Here is a 9,675-nt window from a genome sequence, read left to right as displayed (position 1 = left end):
CTGCAGAGAGCCCGTGGGCAGCACCCCACGAGCGAACTTGAGCCTCGGGACCACAGGTAAGACCAACTTTTCTGCTGCAAGAAAGCTGCCTGGTGAACTCAAGACACAGGCCCACAGGAACAGCTGAAGACCTGTACAGAGGAAAAACCACACGCCCGAAAGCAGAACACTCTGTCCCCATAACTGACTGAAAGAGAGGAAAACAGGTCTACAGCACTCCTGACACACAGGCTTATAGGACAGTCTAGCCACTGTCAGAAACAGCAGAACAAAGTAACACTAGAGATAATCTGATGGCGAGAGGCAAGCGCAGGAACACAAGCAACAGAAACCAAGACTACATGCCATCATCGGAGCCCAATTCTCCCACCAAAACAAACATGGAATATCCAAACACACCAGAAAAGCAAGATCTAGTTTCAAAATCATATGTGATCATGATGCTGGAGGACTTCAAGAAAGACATGAACACACTTAGGGAAGCACAGGAAAACATTAATAAACAAGTAAAAGCCTACAGAGAGGAATCGCAAAAATCCCTGAAAGAATTCCAGGAAAACACAATCAAACAGTTGAAGGAATTAAAAATGGAAATAGAAGCAATCAAGAAAGAACACATGGAAACAACCCTGGATATAGAAAACCAAAAGAAGAGACAAGGAGCTGTAGATACAAGCTTCACCAACAGAATACAAGAGATGGAAGAGAGAATCTCAGGAGCAGAAGATTCCATAGAAATCATTGACTCAACTGTCAAAGATAATGTAAAGCGGAAAAAGCTACTGGTCCAAAACATACAGGAAATCCAGGACTCAATGAGAAGATCAAACCTAAGGATAATAGGTATAGAAGAGAGTGAAGACTCCCAGCTCAAAGGACCAGTAAATATCTTCAACAAAATCATAGAAGAAAACTTCCCTAACCTAAAAAAAGAGATACCCATAGACATACAAGAAGCCTACAGAACTCCAAATAGATTGGACCAGAAAAGAAACACCTCCCGTCACATAATTGTCAAAACACCAAACGCACAAAATAAAGAAAGAATATTAAAAGCAGTAAGGGAAAAAGGTCAAGTAACATATAAAGGGAGACCTATCAGAATCACACAAGACTTCTCGCCAGAAACTATGAAGGCCAGAAGATCCTGGACTGATGTCATACAGACACTAAGAGAACACAAATGCCAGCCCAGGTTACTGTATCCAGCAAAACTCTCAATTAACATTGATGGAGAAACCAAGATATTCCATGACAAAACCAAATTTACACAATATCTTTCTACAAATCCAGCACTACAAAGGATAATAAATGGTAAAGGCCAACATAAGGAGGCAAGCTATACCCTAGAAGAAGCAAGAAACTAATCGTCTTGGCAACAAAACAAAGAGAATGAAAGCACACAAACATAACCTCACATCCAAATATGAATATAACGGGAAGCAATAATCACTATTCCTTAATATCTCTCAATATCAATGGCCTCAACTCCCCAATAAAAAGACATAGATTAACAAACTGGATACGCAACGAGGACCCTGCATTCTGCTGCCTACAGGAAACACACCTCAGAGACAAAGACAGACACTACCTCAGAGTGAAAGGCTGGAAAACAACTTTCCAAGCAAATGGTCAGAAGAAGCAAGCTGGAGTAGCCATTCTAATATCAAATAAAATCAATTTCCAACTAAAAGTCATCAAAAAAGATAAGGAAGGACACTTCATATTCATCAAAGGAAAAATCAACCAAGATGAACTCTCAATCCTAAATATCTATGCCCCAAATAAAAGGGCACCTACATACGTAAAAGAAACCTTACTAAAGCTCAAAACACACATTGCACCTCACACAATAATAGTGGGAGATTTCAACACCCCACTCTCATCAATGGACAGATCATGGAAACAGAAATTAAACAGTGATGTCGACAGACTAAGAGAAGTCATGAGCCAAATGGACTTAACGGATATTTATAGAACATTCTATCCTAAAGCAAAAGGATATACCTTCTTCTCAGCTCCTCATGGTACTTTCTCCAAAATTGACCATATAATTGGTCAAAAAACGGGCCTCAACAGGCACAGAAAGATAGAAATAATCCCATGCGTGCTATCGGACCACCACGGCCTAAAACTGGTCTTCAATAACAATAAGGGAAGAATGCCCACATATACGTGGAAATTGAACAATGCTCTACTCAATGATAACCTGGTCAAGGAAGAAATAAAGAAAGAAATTAAAAACTTTTTAGAATTTAATGAAAATGAAGATACAACATACTCAAACTTATGGGACACAATGAAAGCTGTGCTAAGAGGAAAACTCATAGCGCTGAGTGCCTGCAGAAAGAAACAGGAAAGAGCATATGTCAGCAGCTTGACAGCACACCTAAAAGCTCTAGAACAAAAAGAAGCAAATACACCCAGGAGGAGTAGAAGGCAGGAAATAATCAAACTCAGAGCTGAAATCAACCAAGTAGAAACAAAAAGGACCATAGAAAGAATCAACAGAACCAAAAGTTGGTTCTTTGAGAAAATCAACAAGATAGATAAACCCTTAGCCAGACTAACGAGAGGACACAGAGAGTGTGTCCAAATTAACAAAATCAGAAATGAAAAGGGAGACATAACTACAGATTCGGAGGAAATTCAAAAAATCATCAGATCTTACTATAAAAACCTATATTCAACAAAATTTGAAAATCTTCAGGAAATGGACAATTTCCTAGACAGATACCAGGTATCGAAGTTAAATCAAGAACAGATAAACCAGTTAAACAACCCCATAACTCCTAAGGAAATAGAAGCAGTCATTAAAGGTCTCCCATCCAAAAAGAGCCCAGGTCCAGACGGGTTTACTGCAGAATTCTATCAAACCTTCATAGAAGACCTCATACCAATATTATCCAAACTATTCCACAAAATTGAAACAGATGGAGCCCTACCGAATTCCTTCTACGAAGCCACAATTACTCTTATACCTAAACCACACAAAGACACAACAAAGAAAGAGAACTTCAGACCAATTTCCCTTATGAATATCGACGCAAAAATACTCAATAAAATTCTGGCAAACCGAATTCAAGAGCACATCAAAACAATCATCCATCATGATCAAGTAGGCTTCATCCCAGGCATGCAGGGATGGTTTAATATACGGAAAACCATCAACGTGATCCATTATATAAACAAACTGAAAGAACAGAACCACATGATCATTTCATTAGATGCTGAGAAAGCATTTGACAAAGTTCAACACCCCTTCATGATAAAAGTCCTGGAAAGAATAGGAATTCAAGGCCCATACCTAAACATAGTAAAAGCCATATACAGCAAACCAGTTGCTAACATTAAACTAAATGGAGAGAAACTTGAAGCAATCCCACTAAAATCAGGGACTAGACAAGGCTGCCCACTCTCTCCCTACTTATTCAATATAGTTCTTGAAGTTCTAGCCAGAGCAATCAGACAACAAAAGGAGATCAAAGGGATACAGATCGGAAAAGAAGAGGTCAAAATATCACTATTTGCAGATGACATGATAGTATATTTAAGTGATCCCAAAAGTTCCACCAGAGAACTACTAAAGCTGATAAACAACTTCAGCAAAGTGGCTGGGTATAAAATTAACTCAAATAAATCAGTTGCCTTCCTCTATACAAAAGAGAAACAAGCCGAGAAAGAAATTAGGGAAACGACACCCTTCATAATAGACCCAAATAATATAAAGTACCTCGGTGTGACTTTAACCAAGCAAGTAAAAGATCTGTACAATAAGAACTTCAAGACACTGAGGAAAGAAATTGAAGAAGACCTCAGAAGATGGAAAGATCTCCCATGCTCATGGATTGGCAGGATTAATATAGTAAAAATGGCCATTTTACCAAAAGCAATCTACAGATTCAATGCAATCCCCATCAAAATACCAATCCAATTCTTCAAAGAGTTAGACAGAACAATTTGCAAATTCATCTGGAATAACAAAAAACCCAGGATAGCTAAAGCTATCCTCAACAATAAAAGGACTTCAGGGGGAATCACTATCCCTGAACTCAAGCAGTATTACAGAGCAATAGTGATAAAAACTGCATGGTATTGGTACAGAGACAGACAGATAGACCAATGGAATAGAATTGAAGACCCAGAAATGAACCCACACACCTATGGTCACTTGATTTTTGACAAAGGAGCCAAAACCATCCAATGGAAAAAAGATAGCATTTTCAGCAAATGGTGCTGGTTCAACTGGAGGGCAACATGTAGAAGAATGCAGATCGATCCATGCTTATCACCCTGTACAAAGCTTAAGTCCAAGTGGATCAAGGACCTCCACATCAAACCAGACACACTCAAACTAATAGAAGAAAAACTAGGGAAGCATCTGGAACACATGGGCACTGGAAAAAATTTCCTGAACAAAACACCAATGGCTTATGCTCTAAGATCAAGAATCGACAAATGGGATCTCATAAAACTGCAAAGCTTCTGTAAGGCAAAGGACACTGTGGTTAGGACAAAACGGCAACCAACAGATTGGGAAAAGATCTTTACCAATCCTACAACAGATAGAGGCCTTATATCCAAAATATACAAAGAACTCAAGAAGTTAGACCGCAGGGAAACAAATAACCCTATTAAAAAATGGGGTTCAGAGCTAAACAAAGAATTCACAGCTGAGGAATGCCGAATGGCTGAGAAACACCTAAAGAAATGTTCAACATCTTTAGTCATAAGGGAAATGCAAATCAAAACAACCCTGAGATTTCACCTCACACCAGTGCGATTGGCTAAGATCAAAAACTCAGGTGACCGCAGATGCTGGCGAGGATGTGGAGAAAGAGGAACACTCCTCCATTGTTGGTGGGATTGCAGACTGGTAAAACCATTCTGGAAATCAGTCTGGAGGTTCCTCAGAAAATTGGACATTGAACTGCCTGAGGATCCAGCTGTACCTCTCTTGGGCATATACCCAAAAGATGCCTCAACATATAAAAGAGACACGTGCTCCACTATGTTCATCGCAGCCTTATTTATAATAGCCAGAAAATGGAAAGAACCCCGATGCCCTTCAACAGAGGAATGGATACAGAAAATGTGGTACATCTACACAATGGAATATTACTCAGCTATCAAAAACAACGAGTTTATGAAATTCGTAGGCAAATGGTTGGAACTGGAAAATATCATCCTGAGTGAGCTAACCCAATCACAGAAAGACATACATGGTATGCACTCACTGATAAGTGGCTATTAGCCCAAATGCTTGAATTACCCTAGATCCCTAGAACAAACGAAACTCAAGACGGATGATCAAAATGTGAATGCTTCACTCCTTCTTTAAATGAGGAAAAAGAATACCCTTGGCAGGGAAGGGAGAGGCAAAGATTAAAACAGAGACTGAACGAACACCCATTCAGAGCCTGCCCCACATGTGGCCCATACATATACAGCCACCCAATTAGACAAGATGGATGAAGCAAAGAAGTGCAGACCGACAGGAGCCGGATGTAGATCGCTCCTGAGAGACACAGCCAGAATACAGCAAATATAGAGGCGAATGCCAGCAGCAAACCACTGAACTGAGAATAGGTCCCCTATTGAAGGAATCAGAGAAAGAACTGGAAGAGCTTGAAGGGACTCGAGACCCCAAAAGTACAACAATGCCAAGCAACCAGAGCTTCCAGGGACTAAGCCACTACCTAAAGACTATACATGGACTGACCCTGGACTCTGACCCCATAGGTAGCAATGAATATCCCAGTAAGAGCACCAGTGGAAGGGGAAGCCCTGGGTCCTGCTAAGACTGAACCCCCAGTGAACTAGTCTATGGGGGGAGGGCGGCAATGGGGGGAGGGTTGGGAGGGGAACACCCATAAGGAAGGGGAGGGGGGAGGGGGATGTTTGCCCGGAAACCGGGAAAGGGAATAACACTCGAAATGTATATAAGAAATACTCAAGTTAATAAAAAAAAAAAAAAAAAAGATAAAAAAAAAAAAGAATTTATTTTAAAATTGGTCATATTTGAGTCACAAGAACTCTGTCTTTCTCTTCCTTGTTTCCAAGTCAATGTAGAGTAAGTGCTTCTTAAAACTTTTACATCACTTTGTTGTTTATTTGTTGTCCTCTCTGCATGAATTCACTATACTAATCTTCATCTTTTATTCTCCATTGTATTCCGACATTAAATTTTGGTTTTAAAAATTATTAGTATTTTTATAATGGTGCTATTTTATATATTTCCCTAAATTTACATTTTTCAGGATACATAATTTTGTTGTTTAGATGAAGTTAGACTCCAGAAAACCAAGTAACACAATTAAAAATAGGGTATAGAACTAAACAGAGAATTCTAAACTGAGGAATCCTGAATAAATGAGAAATACTTAAAAGCAATGTTCAGCATCCTTAATGATCAGGGAAATGCAAATCAAACGACCCTGAGATTCCACTTTACACCAATCAGAATGGTTAAGATCAAAACCTCAAGCAACAGCAAATGTTGGGAAGGATGTGGGGAAAGAGGAACACTCCTCCATTGCTGGTGGGATTGCCAACTGGTACAACCACTCTGGAAAACAACCTGGCAGTTCCTCAGAAAATTAGGAATAGTTCTACCTAAAGACCCAGCTATATCACTCTTGGGGATATACCCAATAGAAGCCTCACGGTACCACAAGGACACATGCTCCACTCCGTTGATAGCAGCTTTTTTTTTTTTTTTGTAGCCAGAAACTGGAAGCAGCCTAGATGTCCTTCACCAGAACAATGGATACAAAAAATGTGGTTTGTTTACACAGTGGAATAGCACTCAGCTATTAAAAATCGCGATATCATGAGTTTTCCAGGCAAATGAATGGATCTAGAAAATATAATCCTATATATATAACACAGACCCAAAAGGATATACATGGTGTGTGCTCACTGATAACTGGATATTAGCTAAAAAGTTCAGAATACCCATGATGCAACTCACAGACAGTATGAAGCCTAACAAGGAGGAAGGCTTAGTGTGGATACTTCAATTCCAAATAATCACAAGAGGCAGAGGGAGGTAGGGACCTGGGTGGGAGAGGGGAGGGGAGATGAATAGGAGGGCAGAATCAGGTTTGCAGGGAGGCAGGAGAGAAATACAGGGGGCCAGGAAATGAATACAAATATGCAGCACTGTGGGGTGGGGTGGGGCACGGAACCTCTAGTAAGTCCCAGAAACCAGGGATATGAACAAAGACTAAAGGAAAGACCATCCAGTGACATGGACCACTCAGTGCCCAACTTAGGATCCCATGTGTAGGCACCAAACTCTGACACAATTACTGATGCTGTGTTGTGCTGGCAAACAGGAGCCTTGCATGGCTGTCCTCTGAGAGGCTCTACCAGCGTTGACTGAGACAGATGTAGATACTTAAGGCCATCCTTCTTACTGAGGACAGTGGCCTTTGTAGAAGAGGTGGGTGTGGGTGGGTGGGAGTACACACTCTCAGAAGCAACGGAGAAGGGGGGGATAAGGTGAAGAATTCCTGAAGGAGATACTAGGAAGGGGGATAAATTATGGAATGTAAATAAATGAAATAATACAATTTAAAAAGAAGTAAGTCATTGCATTATAAAAGTCCGTTTAACTTTTAAAAATACTTTATTATTTTTTGTATTTTCCAGAAACTTCACCTATGGAATCAGTGGTTTCCTTATTTTGGTTTTTGCTTTTCTTCCCAATAAATTCCTTCATCTATATTTGTACAGAATGACCACTTTTCTTCTACGTCTTTCTGTTTCTCTTGTTTTTATTAGTGTTTTGTGGACATTTGGATGAAAATATTTTGGTTTAGAAGAATAATCATGGATCTAGTTTTATGCCTCAAATTAAATGGAAAGAATGTTGTGAATAAAAATCCTATTAACCCAAATGGAATCCTAAACTTCCACTCTGAATCTGTAATGAGCAGTTGTATGTCAACAACCGGAGGTAGACCATTCAGATTCTTGGTCAAACCTCATTCTAGATTCTTAAGTCACATAAATTTTAGCTAAGACTACTAGACTAGCACATTCTGAGTAATGTAGAAATAATATCTTGAGTATTTTATGGATGCATTACTTGTCAATTTAAAAGCCTTTGGCCTACTGCTTATGCAGCAAATGGAATGTGGGACCTCCCTGAGGTAGAGAGAATTCTGGAGTAGAGCCCGGCACAGGAAGATCATCCCTCCACCCCCAGAAGATGTGACAAGACAGACATGTGTTACCTGAGCACAGTGAACCAGGCATGTGGCAGAGCATAGGTCAAAATAAAAGGATATTTTAAGATACAGAAGAGCTTAGCTATATGGCAAAGGAATTTGTAAATATATTTTGAGTCTGAGACTTGTTTCTGGAAGCATGCGACTTGGAGGTAGAACCAGACATAATTTCTGCAGAATGAATAACATTTATTTGTTATAACCAGATTTCTTCATAATCTGAACAACCCAAAAGGTTGAAACACTAGAATAATCACTAACATTTCCAAAGCAACAAAATTATGCAGGTAATCAATTTATACTCCAATATATTATACTCAGATCTTCGAGATTTTTTTTTTAACTTATTGTCTACATTACAGGTTTGGAACATATTATTTTTTCTACTTTACTTTTTATTTATTTATTCAATTTTTTAAAGTTATTGGATATTTTAAATTTACATTTCAAGTGTTATTCCCTTTCTCGGTTTCCCATCCATAAGTCCACTAACACAGCCTTCTCCCCTTTTTCTATAAGGGTGATCCCCCTCTGCAACCACACTTTCTTCCTGCCTCCCCACCCTGACATTCCCCTACACTGGGGGGTCCAGCATTGGCAGGACCAAGGGCTTCTCCTCCCACTGGTGCCCAACAAGGCCATCCTCTGCTACATATACAGCTGGAGCTCTAGGTCTATCTATGTGTCCTCTTTGGATGGTTCTTTAGTCCCTGGGAACTCTGGTTGGTTGGTGTTGTTGCTCTTACGGGGTTGCAAATGCCTACAGCTTCTTCAATCCTTTCTCTAATGCCTCAAACAGGGACTCCATCCTCAGTTCAACGGTTGGCTGCTAGCATTTGCCTCTTCATTTGTCATGCTCTGGCTGACAAACTACATGCAAAGTCCGGAATCTCATGTGAGGATCAAATCAGGATCCACCGTGACAGGAACATCCACTAACCACGAGCATGTGAAACCAAAGCAAACTTTCAATATTAAAAGAATATTAAAAGCAGTAAGGGAAAAAGGTCAAGTAACATATAAAGGCAAACCTATCAGAATCACACCAGACTTCTCACCAGAGACTATGAAATTCAGAAGATCCTGGACATATGTCATACAGACCCTAAGAGAACACAAATACCAGCCCAGATTACTGTATCCTCCAAAACTCTCAATTAACATAGATGGAGAAACCAAGATATTCCATGACAAAACCTAATTTATACAGTATCTTTCTACAAATCCAGTGCTACAAAGCATAATAAATGGTAAAGCCCAACATAAGGAGACAAGCTACAGACTAGAAAAAGCAAGAAACTAATCATCTTGTCAACAAAACAAAGAGAAGAAAAGCACACAAAAAAATCTCACATCCAAATATGAATACAACAGGAAGCAATAATCACTATTCCTTAATATCTCTCAAAATCAATGGTCTCAACTCTCCAATACAAAG

This window comes from Rattus norvegicus, chromosome 3 (assembly GCF_036323735.1).
Source record: "Rattus norvegicus strain BN/NHsdMcwi chromosome 3, GRCr8, whole genome shotgun sequence".
Classification (NCBI taxonomy): Eukaryota; Metazoa; Chordata; class Mammalia; order Rodentia; family Muridae; genus Rattus; species Rattus norvegicus.
This window is presented reverse-complemented; position numbering follows the sequence as displayed.